Source organism: Bos javanicus, chromosome 13 (genome assembly GCF_032452875.1).
Source record: "Bos javanicus breed banteng chromosome 13, ARS-OSU_banteng_1.0, whole genome shotgun sequence".
NCBI classification, from domain to species: domain Eukaryota; kingdom Metazoa; phylum Chordata; class Mammalia; order Artiodactyla; family Bovidae; genus Bos; species Bos javanicus.
In genome coordinates, this window is record NC_083880.1 from 78,717,174 (window position 1) to 78,734,992 (window position 17,819).

A 17,819-nucleotide genomic window follows, 5' to 3' on the forward strand; every position below is an offset into this window, starting at 1 on the left:
TCTCCCTAAAGTTATGGTGACTATTGCAGGGCACCAGGGGCCCCCCACTCACACGGTGCTCTGCCCACTGATGGCTCAGAAGCACCACAGAGGAGGGAGGGCAGAGGTCCCTGGCTGCCTGCTGTCTGCAGCAGGTGCCCTAACATGGGGCCTGACGGGTCCTTGGTCTCTGTGCCTTACGGTCTTTTTCTGTAACCCACAGGGCTTCCCTTTGTGGTTGGCACCAGTGTCTTCCTTTAGTGGCAAGGCTTGGAGGGGAGGGTCAGGCAGCTGAGGTCAGTGCTGGGGTTGGAACCCACGCCCGAGGGGCTGTGGGATGGGGTCCCCTGCCCGCTTCTGCTGCGGGATCCCATCGAGGTGTGGCCAGACACGCTGGGACCTGCACCCTCTCATCTCTGCCAGACTCGGGGGGCCCCCTAGCCCTACCTGTGGTGACTTGTTCCAGGAAACGCGTCCCAGCCAGGGCTGGTGAGTCATTCAGCGACCCTGGCGTGTTGATCTTGGCCCCAGGAGGGCTTTGTGTGGTCCAGGGGATGCGGGCGAGTGTGCTCACACACGAGTGCAAACCCAAGGGTTTCCAGGGCTGTATCTGCACCCAAGGCGCCAGCTGCAGGGGCTCTTCTAGATACAGAGTCGTCACAGCTCGCCCTGGGGCCCAGACCTAACGGAATCTCACAGCCCATCCTGTGAGGGAGGGCTAGTCATCAGATGAGGAAGCTGAGGCACCGAAGGGTCAAACCGCTTGCCCACCCAGGATGTGGTGGAGCTGCGATTTGAACTTGCGGAGCTGGTGCACTGCAGCGCCTGGTCCTACTGGGTCTCTCTGAGCCCGGTTCCGACCGCTGCAGCTGCGGTCTGGGGTGGGGGTCCTTGAAGAGCCCCCACGTGGGTCCCTGTTTCTTCTGTCTGGAAGAACCCACCCAGCCAGGGTTTCACGCTGTGTCCAGCCGGTTCCCCTCCATCCCTGCCGAGGTGGACGCCTCACTGACCACTGCCCTCACCCTCAGAGGCCACACGGCCCCCTTCTCCCCCCAGCAGCGAGGAGCCCTCCAAATTCTGCCTTCCTGCCCCAACTCACCCTCCTTGCCCCATGCAGTGAGGGGCTGATGCGGGGCAGGGGCTCTTGGGCTGAGAGTCCTGTCCAAACTCCTTTGGAAGCCCACCCCCTCAAAGGAAATGGGCTGCTCATTGCTGCCCCCAGGCCCTCCCGGAGGCAGGGGCATCAGCGGGGGGCCTCCCTCCAGGGGCTCAGGCAGGAGGCCCTCCGCCCTCACGCCCTGGAGCTGGGCAGGGGCCTTTTGGGGGGGGGTTGCCCCCTCCCTGCTCGGCCATCTGCTGGAGCAGGCATCCTGGGGAGAGAGAGGGGTGGGGAGAGGCTGGGTCTGCAGTTCTGCTAACTCTGCCAGCGCCACCTGCCCTCCTGGCCTCCTTTCTGCATCTTTTTTCTCCCTCACTCTGCAGCTCAAGTGGGGAGGTCAGGGAGGGCGCAGGGCATGGGGCCAGGGTCTCCCAACACTAGCAGTGGGGCCAGAAAGCCCCACTACACCCCTGCCTGTGTGACTCGGTGCTGGCCAAGGCCTGGGCCAGCCTGGGGATGCCAGCTGAGTGTCCCTCCTCGTCACGCGCTCCCCCCGAAGGCTGGGCCTTTGGCCTCCGACTTGAACTGCCGGAGAAGTGTGCGGTCAGTGCCCAGACCGGGGTGAGGGCTGGCCTGGTGCCCTGAGCCCTCTGTGCCCAGACGTAAAAATGTACACACTTCTAGGCTTCAGTTTTCATGCTAACGCACACATGACTATTTTCATGGTACAGAGGTTCGTGTTTCCATGCTGTACGGCAGGGAAGTTTCCCATTGAGCTTTTATGTTGATTCTTACAATGCTGCAAACCTCTAACTCAGAATCACGCCTCTCTTTGGCTATGGCATTTTTTAGCTGTGTGACTATGGGTGAGTCTCTTAGCCTCTGCAGGCCTCAGATCGCTTACCTGTCGGTTATCATGGGCTTGATCATGAAACAGTCTGCCTGCGAGAGAACTGGTTTCGATTTGATGTGCGATGAAGAGGGCCTCCTCCACTAAAGCAGTGGGAAGAAAAAGAAGAAAGAGTCCAGAACTCTCAGACGGAGGGTTCTGAGCATTGGTGGGTCTGCAAAGTCAGCTGCGCCTTTAAGTAATGGTTCAGGACAGACTGCCTGGGCCCTCCGGGGTGAGCAGGTTTCATGGTGGTGGTGACTGACCAGCTGCTGTTCTCAGCCCCAGGACCCCACAAGGGAGGTGCTAGTGGAAACCAAGGCACAGAGAGGTTTAGTCCCTTAGCCAGGGCTACACAGCTGAGCATCAGGATAGGAATCTGCTTCTTGAGTCTATCCCTCGTTATCTTGGGAGAGAGCCGTGACCTCTTACTTCAGGAAGCACATGTCCAGTGGGAGAATAGAGGCGATGACCAAATCCTCAGAAACTTCAGTAACTGGACATTTCGCTCTGAGGGATGACCTCTAAGGAAGGGCCACGTAAGCTGAGACCCGGATGGTGAGTGAGAGAAGGCTGAAGTCAAAAGCAGGGATGTTCCCAGCAGTGGGATGGCGGGCCCGGAGGCTCTGGGGTGGGATGAGCTTGGGTCCTGAGAAACAGCAGTGAGTCCCGTGTGGGGAGCCAGGAAGGGTGTAGGAGACGAGGTGGGGGGCAGCCTGGACAAAAGCAGGGGTCTCGGGCCACACAGGGGGCCCGAGCGCTAGTCCAACGGCGGCCTTGGGAGGGCTCAGAGCCAGGGAGTGCCTGGGTAGATGTGCACTGCTTTAGGGAGTTTCCAGGGCTCATTCTGTACCCTGAGCTCAGGCTGGCATTCGGGGTCAGCACTGTCTTGTTTAGACTTGACCACAAGAGCCGAGCCGGGCACAGGCATGCCCTCCAAGCTTCAGAGTTCAGCTGTTAGGACTGCATTTCCTTGGCCTGGAAACCCTGCATGCTGTGCCCGGAGCTCCCTGAGACCCTTGCCTTGCCGGGTCTCGGGGCCTTTGTCCAATTGGGAGAGAGAACGGGCTCTCGGGGGCACACAGGTCTCCTGGCATGTGTATGATCCCAGAGACCCTGCCTGAGGAGGCGACCCCCCTGCCTTCACACACAGGGCCCCTCACATCTGGAGATCGTTTCAGGCACATGTGGGAGTGAAAGTGAGACGGGGCTGCAGGCGTGTGGCCTTGGAGGGGGCGAGGAGAGCATGCAGCGGTCGCCGTGCCCCCCGGGTCCAGGTCCTGGTGATGGCCGAGCGCCCACCATGGTGTCCTGACCACGCCAGGCCCTCCGCTCAGCGCCCGCACCCAGAGGCACGGAGCAGCCTCACTAATTTGTTGTCAGCCACTGTTTGTTTTCCGCCAAACCAAAACATCTTGTTCACGAGGTGTCATTTTGATTAATTTCCCGATGGATAACAGTATAGCGTTTTCCAAGGAAGGCTGTCTGGCTAAGAGCGAAACCAGTTGGGGCCAAGTCCTGACGCGGCACAGAGTAGGCTGCCGGGGTGGACTGTGGCCTGGGCGCGACTTGGAGCTGCCTGACCCACCTGTTTGCCCCGCACCTGCCCACAGGGCGATCTGGTAACACAAATGGGTGTATTCTGCCAGGTGTGACACAGTAGGGAGTGGTGTAGACTGTGGCGAATTGTAGAGCCCATGCCTTAACGATAGAGGTAGCGAATTTCAGAAGCAGCTTTTGCAGAAACGGGATCAAGGAGGGCCAGATTTTCCTATTTGGGGGAGGACGCTGGGCATGTGGAGTTTTATATGAATCTTGTAATGTCTGAAAGTCAGCAACTGATTTTTCTCACTGTTAAACATTTGAGGGGGAAAAAATGTGTTGTGCCCTGGGTCACACCCTGCACACTCCCCAGCTCTGGATTTGGGGCTGATGGCCGGCATCCCAGAGGTCCCCCGCCCCCCTCCCCTTCAGAGGCATTTGGGACCAGGGATGAGGGGAAAGCTCGTGGAGTCTTCCTTCACTCTGCGCCAGCCCCAGCAGGGGCCCTCAGCTTTCTGCAGCAGCGTGATGAGCAACCTGGAGTTTTACTGGGCGTCTACTCCAGCTCCAGACCATGGCAGTTGTATTGAGTTCTTCCGGGCTTCCCTGGTGGCTCAGATGGTAAAGAATCCGCCTGCAGTGTGGGACACCTGGGTTGGATCCCTGGGTTGGGAAGATCCCCTGGAGGAGGCCATGGCAGCCCACTCCAGCGTTCTCACCTGGAGAATCCCATGGACAGAGGAGCCTGGCGGGCTGCAGTCCATGGGGTCGCACAGAGTCAGACAACCGAGTGACTAAGCACAGCACAGCGTGTTGAGTACTTTCATGAAGGACTTTATGTGCCTTGTCTCAACTTCCCGTAACAGCCCCAGAGGTAAAGGGTATCATCTGAGAAAGGGACCTGAGGCTCAGAGAGGGCTGTTCACTTGCCCAGGGTCAGACAGCGTAGGCAGCAGAGACAAGATATGACCCAGCTTTGACCTTGTTCAGGGTCTCTCCCTTCTCTCTGTGATCTTCCCAAGTGCAGGAACCACAGCCTAGATGGTGGAGGTTGCAAACTGGAGGTCCCTAGGCCCTCAGTCTGCCTCACCAACATGTGTTCTTTGGCCAGCTTGGTATATGTACATGTTAAATTTGAATTGGCTGCCAGCATCTTAAAAAGGAAATTTTACATAAGAATGTAGACCTCTGGCTTCTCTTGAGAAAACAGAAGGGGGACTTCCCTGGTGGTCTGGTGGCTAAGATTCTGCACCCCCAATGCAGGGGTGCCCAGGTTTGATCGCTCGTCAGGGAACTAGATCCCACGTGCCATGACTGAGACCTGGTGCAGCCAAATAAAATATAAATAAAAATATAAAAAAGAAAAAGCAGAGGTCTGGGCCCGCGAGCAGCATCCCCGCTGAGCCACCAACTGGCCCACGTCACCCTTTGTCCTTACCTGCCTGTGGGCACTTGAGTTTCCTACTGGGTCGAGCGCCTAGTAGGTGTTTAATAAACATTAATCAGTGGATGCTCTGAAGGCGTCCATGGCCCTTGGAGGCCCCCTCCCCCTGGGTCCCTCTGGGGGTGGTCCCCAGGCAGTGGAGAGCTGGGCCGGACAGAGCCCACGTCTGCCCAGCGGCCCGGGGCGCCTCCTGGGCTTCTCTGGAGGTGGTGGAGGCTGTGGGCGGAGCTGTCCTGCCAGGCCCGCCTGCAAGTGGCCTCGGTGCCAGGCTTGGCGCTGCCCCGCCCCCCGCCGTTCCCCCCACCCCGCCCCCAGCTCGTCCCACCCCGCCCGGCCCGGGGAGGCAGGGGCCCCCTGCCCCGCCCTCTCGCTGTGCCCAGTCCCCCTGGAGGGGTGATTCCCGGAAGGAGGCCTGGCCTGGCTGGGCCTTTATCTCGGGGCCGCACAAAGAAGGTAGAGGAGATCCCCTGGCGCCTTCTCCTGGCCCTGGAGCGGCCTCTCCTCCTCTGCCCCGTCGTCCATTGCGGGGTGGGGGGGGGAAAGCAGATGGCAGATATTAACACAGCAATGGAGGCGAGGGGGGCTGGGTTAGTGCCCCCAGCAGGTTGTCCCTGAGCTCCTCAGCACTCACACGTTAACGGATCTTGTTTGAGTCCAGATATTTGGTGGCAAGGGTGCCAGGGAGGGACAGAGAGCTCCTGGCCGGCTGCTTTGGGAATCAGATTTTTTTTTTTAAGTGTTACATTTTTGTTTCGCATTTGAGCGGGGAGGAAGTTCCTTTCCACAAAGAGGAGTGTTTATTTGGGGCAGGGCCTACTGATGAGGCCCACGTGGGAGCACCCCAACTTCTCCGTGGTTGGCAGGACGCAGTGCCCCGTCTCCTAACAGCACCGCCATCGGGGCTGCCCCCTGTGAACATCCTTGGGCCCAGTGCTGCCTCGTGGCCCTCCCTGGGCCTGGTGGACACTGTCTCTGGTCTTGGTTCATGCTGGTCCCCTGCCTGGAAGACCCTGCCTGCTCCCTGCTGGGTGCTGTTTGTTTGTCGTTCAAGGCTAAGTTGAGCATCAGCACCTCTGGGAAGCCATCTAGATTGCCCCAGGCAGCGTTCCTCTGGGCTCCCCGGTCCCCTGATCCTTCCCCTGCCGGCCCTGGCTCGGTTCATCTTCACGTCCATCCACCTGTTCCATGTGTTCCGTCGCTCAGTCGTGTCTGACTCTGTGTGACCCCGTGGGCTGCAGCCCGCCAGGCTCCTCTGTCCATGGGATTGTCCAGGCAAGAATACTGGAGTGGGTGGGTTGCCATTCCGTCCTCCAGGGGTCCTCCTGACCCCGGGGTGGAGCCCGGGGCCTTGCCTCTCCTTGCTCTGACACAGAAGCCCGCACCCTGCCCCTGTCGCCAGCCCCCCCCAGCCTTGGCGTCTGTCCAGCTTCCCTAGGGCTCTCACTGGGACCTCCCTCCTCAGCTGGAAAGAGAAAGGCTGTGGGCCCGAGAGGGCTCCCGGTGGGGACTGGAGGGGCAGGCCGGCTGTGCATCTAGTCTGCGCCTGCTGCCTGGGCAGCCCCAAGGACGCCTTCTGTCCTCAGAGCCCGGGGCTCCTTGTTGGACAGAAGCGGGGCCACAGTTGGAGGTGGTGGGGGAGGTGGTCCTGCAGAGGTGTGCTTAGTGTGCGGGAGACTCTGGGGGGCGATGTTAGTGATATTGGTGGTGAGCTGAGCACTAACGGGCGCAGAAGTGATGACACTGGTCCCTGCCCCAGCTCACACTCACCTTGGAGAGTAAACTCAGAGGTGGGCATTACAGCAGATAATTGTGAGTGGGGTGTGTGCTTCGGGCTCCTGTGCATGGCAGAAAGCAGGGGAAGAGGGGCCAGGAAAGGGCCGTGGGAGGGAATGGTGCCCGATGTGTGGCATCAGCTTGGCTCTGGGTGGCACGGCAGTCCTGAGCGAGGCAGGCCCCAGCAGAGCACCAGCAGCTCCCATTCATGACTGCAGGTTGCAGGTGACGTGATGGATGGAGTGGGTGAGTCCCTCCTGGTGTGGGAACCCCTGTGATGCCTGTAGCTGGGGTTGAGGCATCTGCAGAAAGTGTGATCCTTTAATACCTAAGGAGCCTGGGAAGTTCTTGAACTTGGCTCCATTCATGGTCAGCTTTCTGCCAGGAAAATAAGCCACGTCTCATTAAGCAGTAAATTCATCCAGGTGCCTGTTCCGGCTGATACCATCACACCTTGTCATGTTGTAATGTCAAGGCCAAAGTTCCTGTTACTTGGAGAGTCCTAATAAGTAACCGGGGAAACTTGGTTGAAGAGTGGGGAGTCCTGGCTTTTCAATGGAGTGAGGAGTCAGAGCAGGGAGGTGGCCAGTGCAGGGATGGACCTCACTGAGCCCTGCGTGGGAGGCATCCCCTGGTGACCTGGGCCGGGGGTCTCAGCACTGTGGCCCAGCTCTGCCGTGTCTCCTCCTGTGTCTGGCGGCTCCTGGCTGGCTGGACCTGGCTCCAGAGGCCCCAGGCACCGCTCCCAGGAGTGTGCATGAGGAGGGGTGGTGGGCAGGCAGGACACAGGTGACAGCCGTCGCTGGGGAGAATCGGGAGGCCGTGGGCCAGGGGGCTGGTCTCAGGGCCGGTGCCCCGTGTGGCCCCAGAGGTCTGTCCCTGTCTGGCCAGGAGGCATTCCTGGGCATCTCCACTGAACCTGGTCACCTGCGTGATGATAAGCCACGCGTGTTAGGGGCTGAGAAGCGTGCTGGATGGTTTCTGAGGGTCGTTGGGAATTAAAAATCAAAGCAGAACTGGCTTCCACAGTTGTGGTTTAGTTTAAATACTCATGTTTTGAAACTGAATGCATTGAACACTGAAAAAAAACGCAGTGTTGTAGAACTGTACACTTGGGCTGTTCACAAGCTAATGACATCGTTTAAGAAAATTGAGGGGCCTGACATTTGCAGCAAGATGGACGGGCCTGGAAACTGTCATACTGAGTGAATAAGTGAGACACGGACAGACGCATCATTATATCACTTATGTGTGGAATCTAAAAAAACAGGTGAGGTACAGATGAATATATTTATAAAACAGAAGTAGAGTCGTGGGTGTAGAAAACAAATCTATGGTTACCAGGGGATAAGGTGAGGAGGGATAAATTGGGAGATTGGGACTGACATATACACCCTGCTGTATGTAAAACAGATAACTAATAAGCACCTGCTGTATAGCACAAGGAACTCTACTCCGTTCTCTGTAATGACTTATATGGGAAAAGAATAAAACAACAACAAAAAATGGATACAGCGACAGTATAACTGATTCACTCTGCTGTACAGCAGAGACAAAGACAACACTGAAAATCAAGTATAGTCCAATTTGAAAAGAAAAAAAAATTCAGAGGGCAGTAATAAATAATGCCATTCTCCAGCATTCATTGAGGAGTTACTGTTTTCTAAGCACTTTGGGGGGATTTGGGTAAAACGCCCTTTGAGGTAGAAACTAGTATTAGCCCTGTTGGCAGATGAGAAGAAAGAGGCACAGAGAGGTTCAGCGACTTGGCCAAGGTCACACAGCTTGACAGAGGCACTGCTGTCATTGGAGGGACTCGGAAACGGGGCCTCATTTACCGTGCCAGGGCAGGGGTCTCGCTCTCAGCACTGGCAACTCCAGGTAGGGCTCTCGAGGGGATGTTGAGAACATCGAAAAGTCTACAGACGATAAGTGCTGGAGAGGGTGTGGAGAAAAGGGAACTGTCTTACACTGTTGGTGGGAGTGCAAATTGGTGCCACCCCTATGGAGAACAGTATGGAGACCCCTTAAAAAACTAGGAACAAAACTACCACATGAGCCAGCAATCCCCCTACTGGGCATATACCCTGAGAAAACCATAATCGAAACAGACACATGTACCCCAGGGCTCACGGCAGCACTGTTTACAATAGCTTGGACATGGAAGCAACCTAGCTGTCCATCGACGGATGGATAAAGAAGTTGTGGTACATGTTCTCAGTGGAATATTACTCAGCTATAAAAAGGAACACTTTTTTGAGGCAGTTCTAATAAGGTGGATGAACCTAGAGCCTATTATACAGAGTGAAGTATGAAAAAGACAAATATCGTATATTTATATATATATATATATATATAGAATCTAGAAAGATAGTACTGACAGTCCTATGTGTGGGACATCAAACAAGACACTGACAGAAAGAACAGACTTTTGGACACAGTGGGAGAAGGGGAGGGTGGCATGATCTGAGAGAAGACCACTGAAACGTGTGCGTTGCCAGAGGTGAAGCCGGCTGTGGGAGTTTGATGTGTGATGCAGGAAGCCAGAGCTGGCGCTCTGTGCCAACGGAGAGAGATGGGGTGGGGAGGGAGGCGGGAGGGGTTTCCAAAGGGAGGAAACACGTGTACCCATGGCCAGTTCGTGTTGATGGCAAAAACCATCACAATATTGTAAAGTAATTATCCTTCAATTAAAAAAAAAAGTGCCGGTCAGAGGTCCTCTGTGACCCCTGCCTTCACTCCCAACCCCGTTCCCACTGGTGGCTTGAGCTACTTCAGAGGCAATGGGCAGGTGGTGGGAAGCCTTTACGGCTTGTCCTCGGGCCCCCCAAGAGGCCCCAGAAAGGGAGCTCAGCCTCCAACCCACCCCGGTTTGTTGTTCTCGAGAGCGTGTGGGTGGGGTGGGCTGGACAGTGTGGCCCAGCCTGCCGGTATTGTCCTGGCTGCTGTCTCTTCGTACCCCGGGCTTCTGCTCCGGGAGACCTAGAGAGCTTCTGCCTGGAGGCCAGCCCGCCCATCCCCCTCTGTGCTGGGCTCTTCCTCCCCTTAAGTCTCCACTTCTGTTCCCCTGAAGGCCTTGGCTGCTCCAGGAGCCACCACGTGGGCAACCCCAGCCCTTTACCCCGTTCTTCCGCAGCCCCTGGGCCGGGCTCAACTCCTTTGATGCCAGATCTCCGCCAACCACCTCCTTTTTCATTCATTCGTTCAACAAGTACTTATCATCCCCCACCTATCTGAGCCAGAGGCTGTTTCATATCCTCGGAGCCGGGGAGGACAGAGAGCGTTCCCGCCCCCCAACAGCCGATAGTCTAGTGCAGCATATGCAGTGCCTTCTGGGGGAGAAGGAGGTGAGGGAGGGGGTGATGTGGGTCTGGGGGCAGGAGGTGGTCAGAGAAGGCCTCCCTGAGGAGACATGGGGCACAGCGAGGCCCCGGAGGAGGTGAGGGGGGAGTGTGCAGGCGTCTCAGGCAGGGGCGGGAGGCGAGGCCTGGTGGGCGGTGTGTCGGACCTGGAGGTGAAGGTAGGGGAGTGGATGGAGCAGGTCCTGGGATCGTCCGAGGACCGGGCCCTGGAGGGTTTCGAGATACGGAAGGAGATGCTGGAAGGGCAAGGGTGGAGATCAGGAGGCTGGAACTGCTGGGGTGGCCCATAGGGAGACACGGGGGCCTGGAGAGTGGAGGTGGGGAAGCGTGTGTGGTTTAATTGAAGTTCTTCATTGACACAGTTAGAGATTCACATGCAGTTGTGAGAGTTTATAGAATAGAAAGCGCCCTTGTACACTTTGCCCAGTTTTGCCCAGATGGCAGCATTTTCCAGAACTGTGGTCCATCACATCTGAGATTTCGACCTTGATACAATCTGTTGCTGCTCTTGGATCTCCCTGGGTTTTTTGGGAGGCTACGTCGCATGACATGTGGGATTCTAGTTCCCTGCGTGGTTGCGTTCGTGCTCAGTCGCTTCAGTTGTATCTGACTCTTTGTGACCCCATGGACTGCAGCCCGCCAGGCTCCTCTGTCTATGAGACTCTCCAGGCAAGAATACTGGAGGGGGTCACCATGCCCTCCTCCAGGGGATCTTCCTGACCCAGGGATGGAACCCGCCTCTCTTGTTTCCTGCGTTGGCAGGCGGGTTCTTTACCGCTAGCGCCACCTGGGAAGCCCCAAACCCGCCCCCCTGCCTTGGAGGGAGTCTTAACCACTGGAAGTCAGGGAAGTCCCTTGGGTTTCCCCAGGTTTACCTGTACTCACTCGTTTTAAGTTCTGTACAGTTGGATCTGTCCTGTACAGTCCTGTTGTGTGAGGTTCCTGTCTCCTCCACCACAGCGCAGGCTGAACGGTCCCAGCCCCGGAGGGGTTTCTCACGTCCTTTTCTGTGACCACCTTCACCTTCCCTCCCCCAGCCTTCTCCCCAGCTCCTGGCAGCCGCCACTCTGTCCTCCATGTCAAAAATTTGGCCATTTCAGAAGTGTTCTATGGATGGAGTCATATAGCGGGTCACCTTTGGGGACTGGTTTTTCTCACTCAGCATAATTTCCCGGAGATCCATCCAGGTGGCTGTGGGTCGGGGGTCCCTCTGGGTGCACTGGTGGGCGGAACCAGGGTTGGAGATGCGATGGTGGGGCTCAGGGCTGGAGGGATCTAACAGGAGCCTGAGGGCTTAGCCTGGAGGCAGAGCGAGCACTTGCTGATTAAGCATCTGCCGTGCACCAGGCGCTCCTGGGCGCAGTGGATGCAGTCACGAAGGAGAGGAGAAGGAAGACGCCCCTGATGCGGGGCTGGAGGCCTGGGCTGGCTGTGGGGGGCGGGGGGCGGCCCGGAATCTCTCTTCCTCTTTCTGGCTTTGCAGCCAGGGACAGGGCACCGCCCCTGGGTGGAAGGGGGAGCCCAGAGGTTTCTCCCGGGTCCTGAGTCAGATGAGAGAAGAGCCTGGTGCTGTCCCTCAGGCCAGATGGAGTCTGCTGCACCCAGACCGCCCTGTCTTCTGCACCGGCCTTTGTCCTTTCAGAATACTATTATTTCTTGGACAAAGGGATGGGGTTTAGGCTGGGGTGACTTGGGAGTTTCTTGTGTCCCTGCCGGGCACACCACCTGGGTTTGGGATTGGGGAGGCCCCGTATCCCAGGACCAACTCCCCAGCTCCCATCACGTCTGCTCTCTGGTCCTCGCCCAAGCCCCCCGCCCCCGACAGCCCCTCGTTTCCTGTCGGGGCTTCTCCACGCTTCCCTCTCCTCCTCCCTCTCATTTTCTCACCAACCCCCCCATCTTCTCCCTCCTCCTTCCCATCTATTTCTTCTTTCTGGACTCCTGTTTCTCGTCTCTGCATCTTCTCTCTCTCTTGTTTTGGCTCTTTCATATTTTTCTCTCCTTTGTTTCTTGTTTCTGTCTCTACCTCCCTTTGTCCGAGTCTCGTCTCTGGGCTGTGTGCTGTGCTTAGTCGCTCAGTCGTGTCCGACTCTTTTCAACCACATGGACTGTAGCCCGCCAGGCTCCTCTGTCTATGGGATTTTCCTGGCAAGAACACTGGAATGGGTTGCCATGCCCTCCTCCAGGGGATCTTCCCAACCCAGGGAACGATCCCAGGCCTCCCACATTGCAGGCGGATTCTTTACCGTCTGAACCACCAGGGAAGCCCCCATCTCTAATTATCTTCCTCTCCGTTTCCACCAAGCTCTTTCTCTCCCTCTTTTCCTTTCTCTTGCTCTCAAATGTTATGTCGCAGACTTTGGAAAACGTCCTTTTTCACTCTCAGGGGGCCCAGTGGATAAAATGTCCTAATCCGACCAGGACAGTGTGCGAGCTGAGTTCTGTGAAAGCGCCTCATGAGACCCATGTCTGCGCCTCTGGGGCCACGGGGACGGGATGGTGACAGTGACCATCAGAGGCTCCCAGGCCACCCACCTGCCTGGGGTCGGGGGGCGGGAGCCCAGTGCCGGCCTGGGGTGGCCCTGCAGCAGGTTCCTGCAGTCCTGGGCAAAGAGCAGGGGTGCGAGGCGGGCCCGTGGGCAGCTGCTAGGTGCCTGCCGGTCCTGGTGGCTGCCTCCGTTTTCGCCCTGACGGCTTGTTTAACGGAGAACAGCTGCCCACGTGCGGGGTGCCAACAAAACGGTCACGTGTATGTGTGTTTGCTCTCTGCTTCCCAGAGCTAACTGGTGCTGTCTCCAACATCCTTTCATGGAGTCAACCACCTTCGAGGTCAGCCAATGAAGCCTCGAAGATTCTGTTGAAAATCGGCATCAGAGTGAAACAAGGATGGCTCTGATGAGACCGTGACCAGCTGCTGGGCCCTGGCCAGCTGTTGGTTTGGGTTCATGGACGTGGACGTGGAGAACCCCAGTGGGACAGGAAGGCCACTGGCCGTGGGCAGCTGGTTTGGTGCCCTGGCCTGGAAAAGCGTCTTTTTTTACCTGATCTGTTCTGGGATAGCCCCAGCTGCAGCCAAATCCATCCGCTGAGGTCCTCCCCAAACTCTACCGTTGCTGCCACAAGCTGCCCTTGGCCCCATGAGGTTTCCTCAACCAGGAGCTCTGGGCCCACGCTGGGCACGGAGCTGACCACGTGTGACTGTCCTAAGGATGGAGAACGCAGATCCCAGTTTGTAATCCGGCTCTGTCACCGCAGCCTGCTGCAGAATTGGCGGGGGCCATGCAAGATGAAAACCTGGGGCCCCTTTGTGAAGACTTCACTGAGAGGGGCTTCCCCTTGGCGGCTCAGTGGTAGAGTCCGCCTGCCAATGCCAGAGACATGGGCTTGGCCCCTGGTCTGGGAGGAGGGGTCCACACGCCACAGAGCACCCAGGAGCCACAGCTGTGAGCCCAAGTGATGCAACAACAGAAGCCCACGTGCCCTGGAGCCCGAGCTCCCCAACAAGAGGAGCCACCGCAATGAGAAGGCCGAGCACAGCACGGAGCACCCAGCACAGCCAGAAATAAGCGAGTAAAAGTTTTCTAAAATATTCAGCTTACTGAGAATTTCAAGACAGTGATAGCAGAGCATCAGATCAAGCCATTTGGCCGGGCCTGCCGTCACTTGCAAGTGTCATGCTTTGCATGGAGCTTAAGCTTGCAGCATCTCAGTAAAATGGGGTGGACACCCAGGCCTAGCCCCTGTCCAGGCCTGTCCTGAGCAGTGGCTGAGATGAAGGTCTGGCTGCCGGCTTCCTCGCCTCATCACTAGGACGTTAGTGTGACTGTTTGATAGCTCTTCACCTGTGTTGTGCCCCTCACATGTGCTTATTTTTAAATGACCATTTTATTTTGGGTAATTTCAGATGTGCAGAAAACCTTTTATAAAGACGGTACTCCTGAGAGCTTCCGGGCTCCCCTTGTTCCGTCTCCCCATCTCCCGTCACCTCACATGACAGGTGGGTTGACAACCACTGGGAGAGTTGTCAAAACCAAGACCTCCCACACTGGCCCAGTGTTATTCACGGAACTTTGAATTTTACCAGATTTTCCCTTCTCGTCCGGTTTCTGTTCCAGGCTCCCCTCCAGAGCCATGCGTTGCTTTTACTGTGTGCTTGTATTTGTTTGGCTGTACAAACAGCATGTGGGATCCTAGCTCCGTCACCACGGACTGAACGTGCACCTTACGCAGTGAAAGCGCCAGGTTCTAACCCCTGGACTGCCGGGGATTCCCGAAAGCCTGTTTCCTCATCTGGGAAGGGCCTTTGTGATCTGCAGATTTAAGTCTCTGAAATGTAGCAGGTGCCCAGTTAACATATATACATGTAAGTGCACAGTAGTTAGACGGCTAGCCTCAGTGGCCATCTGATGAGAAGCAAAGCCCAGGTCAGACACCCGCCTCCTCCAGGAGATGGCCAGGGAGGGCGGAGGGGCCACGGCTGGAGGGGTCAGGGAGCCCCCAGAGACCCAGCCCTGGAGGGGCCGTGCTGTGACTCCATCTACCCGCTGTCCTGTCTTGCCTCCCAGACCCCGTGTGAGTTTGCAGTTGGTCGCCAGTGTCTTGGCAGAACTTTCGGGGGCTCCTCCTCTGCTGGTTTCCATGTTAACACTTTTCCTCCAGCTAAAAGCGGGATCCACAGGGCTCTGGAAGTCGCCAGGGCCAGCGTGGCCTCTCACGAGCCTGCACCAGCTCATCCCTGCTTCTGGGGTCCCCCTTGCACCGGAGCTGTCCCAGCTGGGGGCCCCCAGGCCTGTCCCCGTCACTGCGGCCGCAGCAGCCTCTGCCGCCGCCCTGTTGAACGGGCCGGCGGGGCTGGCGGAGCCAGGGGCTGGGGGGCAGGGGCGCTGGTCCGTGTGGCCACCGTGGGGCCAGCCAGCCCACCCTGTGGGCAGGATTGGACACGCAGGGGCTGCTCGAGAGGGATGGGAGGGGCTCTGCTCACAGCTGTCAGAGTGTTCTGGAAGGCTGGGGGCCCTGCAGCATTCACAGGCGTGGCTGGCAGGGCAGGTAGGCGGGGCCTGAGGAGGCCTTGATGGGGCTGAGAAGGGAGGCTGGGCCTGGGGCTGAAGGGCCTGCGGGCTGGCGGAGGTAGAGGCCGCTGCCAGGAGCTCAGGAGAGCCCGTTTGGCGCTCTGCTCTGCCGTTTAGCAGCTGTGTGACCCTGGGCACATGCCCTGCCCTGCCCTCTCCCAGCCGGCAGTCTTCCCCACAGAACAGCCCCGGGGCCGCACCTGACTCCAGGCGCTGGCGTGCCCTGGGGGGGCCCCGGGTTGAGGGCGCAGCCACTGGTCCCAGCAGCGGCCCAGGCTGGCCGTTCCCCCTGCCCCCAGGGGACCAGGCCGCAGGACTGGAAGCATCCATGGCCCCATGGTGATGTGAGCCTGGAGCCACTGCTGGCCCGGATGCCCACGGGCTTGGCAAGTCCTGAGAGCGAGTGAGGCAGGCCCGTGGCAGACCAGATGGCACATGCCCCATCTAGGGGGTCCAAGTCGCCACAGCCCGCAGGAAACGGGCCCAGCGCGGCCAGGTGGCTGCATTGTTCAGGAGAAACAGGGGTGCGGTGTTTACTTGAACCATCCTGGTGCCTCCACGGTGGCAGGTAACGCATTTTACAGTTTGCACCAGCCCATCCTGTGAAGTGGCAGACTTTATTTTGGGGGGCTCCAAAATCACTGCAGATGGTGACTGCAGCCATGAAATTAAAAGACGCTTGCTTACTCCTTGGAAGAAAAGTTATGACCAACCTAGACAGCATATTCAAAAGCAGAGACATTACTTTGTCAACAAAGGTCCGTCTAGTCAAGGCTATGGTTTTTCCAGTGGTCATGTATGGATGTGAGAGTTGGACTGTGAAGAAAGCTGAGCACCGAGGAATTGATGCTTTTGAACTGTGGTGTTGGGGAAGACTCTTGAGAGTCCCTTGGACTGCAAGGAGATCCAACCAGTCCATCCTAAAGGAAATCAGTCCTGAATGTTCATTGGAAGGACTGATGCTGAAGCTGAAACTCCAGTACTTTGGCCACCTGATGATGTGAAGAGCTGACTCATTGGAAAAGACCCTAATGCTGGGAAAGATTGAGAGCAAGAGGAGAAGGGCATGACAGAGAATGAGATGGTTGGATGGTATCACCAACTCAATGGATATGAATTTAAGTAAACTCTGAGAGTTGGTGATGGACAGGGAGGCCTGGCGTGCTGCGGTCCATGGGCTCACAAAGAGTCGGACACGAGTGAGCGACTGAACTGAACTGAACTGATTCTATCAAGTGTGTGGGCCGGATGCTACCCAAAGGCCATGATTTGCTGTTTCTGAATAGGCTAGAGGGGGGCACCTGAGGGTCCAAGGTTGAAAAGCAGATCTGGAGGGATGTCTCAAGTCCTGGGCGAGAGCACAGTTCCCTGCCCCAGTCAGCCCCAGGGCCCCTGGGTCCTGGCTGTGCTAGGCCAGGGCGGGCCTGGGTTTGAATTCCGCTCTCTACCAGTTCCCGGTGGGGCGATCCTGGGCAGGTGTGTCTGTGAGCCTTTGTTTCCTCTTCTGGAAAATGGGAGTAGGAACACCCGTCTGTCTCAGCAGCTGGACGTGAACGGGCTGTGGGCCTGTAGGTTCCGCTGTGGGCTGGGCACTCAGGAAGAGCTCATTACTCATCACTGTGGTTGAGATGAGAAAGCCTGGGGGCTTCGTCTGTCCTGATGGACCGGGATGTTTCTGCTGTCTGCCTGTTTCGCCCTGCCTCCACCCAGTACAATTTTGTATGATAGAATTAGAGACAAGTTGCTGTGATGATACAGAGTTCTCCTGTACCCCTCACCCAGCTTCCCTTATTGTTAGCATCCTGCTTGACTGGGGTGCATTGTCACAGCTAAAGGACCCTCCTTGATACACTGCTATCTAACTAACCTCCCAAGTTTTATTCAGATTTCGCTAGCTTTCCCCAGTGCCCTTTTCTGTTCAGTATCATAGATAGTCCTGGGTCTCCTTAGCCACCTCTGGTTTATGACAGCTTCTCAGGCTCTGCTTGTTTTTGATGACCTTGACAGTTTTGAGGATTATTGGTTTGGTATTTTGTACACCGTCCCTCAATTAGGGCTGATCTGATGTTTTTCTCGTGGTTAGGTTGGGGTTGTGGGTTTTGGGGGAGGAGACCACAGAGGTGAAGTGCCCTTCTCGTCACGTCAGATCCAGGGCCCCTGCTCTCAGTGTGACGTAGCACGGATGATGTTGCCCTTGACCATCTGGCCGAGGCAGTGTCTGCCAGGTGTCTCTCCTGGGTGGTTGTTTCCACCCCGCTCTCTCCCCTGCTCTGTTCTGCCGAAGAAGCAAGTCATCACGTGCAGCCCCCACGCAAGGGGAGTGGAGCCTCTGCAGGGGGCAATGCATACCTCAGTTATTTGGAATTCCATTTTACCTTTTGGGACAATTTTGAGATCCAGAAGTCTTCAGTGTTTTGGTTCTCATTCCATTCATCATACGAACGACCTGGGTTGAGTCCCGGCTCCACCCATTATAGCTGCATGACCGTGGGCAGCTCGCTACTCGCTGGAGTGATGGTGAGCGGAATAGCATACATCCGTCAGGCTACGCAACAGAGACCTGACTGACGTGGTTTAACCAAGTAGGGTTTGTACTTCTTCTTGTGTGACAGGAAGTCCTGAATGGCCAGTTGACTGTCATCCTCAAGCCTGTGGCTTGTGT

At 57.1% G+C, this 17,819-nt stretch overlaps 1 protein-coding gene across 10 annotated transcripts in view; it reads left to right on the forward strand.

The window, feature by feature from the left end:
* BCAS4 (breast carcinoma amplified sequence 4) overlaps nucleotides 1-17,819 on the forward strand; it is a 56,613-nt gene that overhangs the window by 31,827 nt on the left and 6,967 nt on the right. The gene's annotated exons all lie outside the window — the stretch shown is intronic.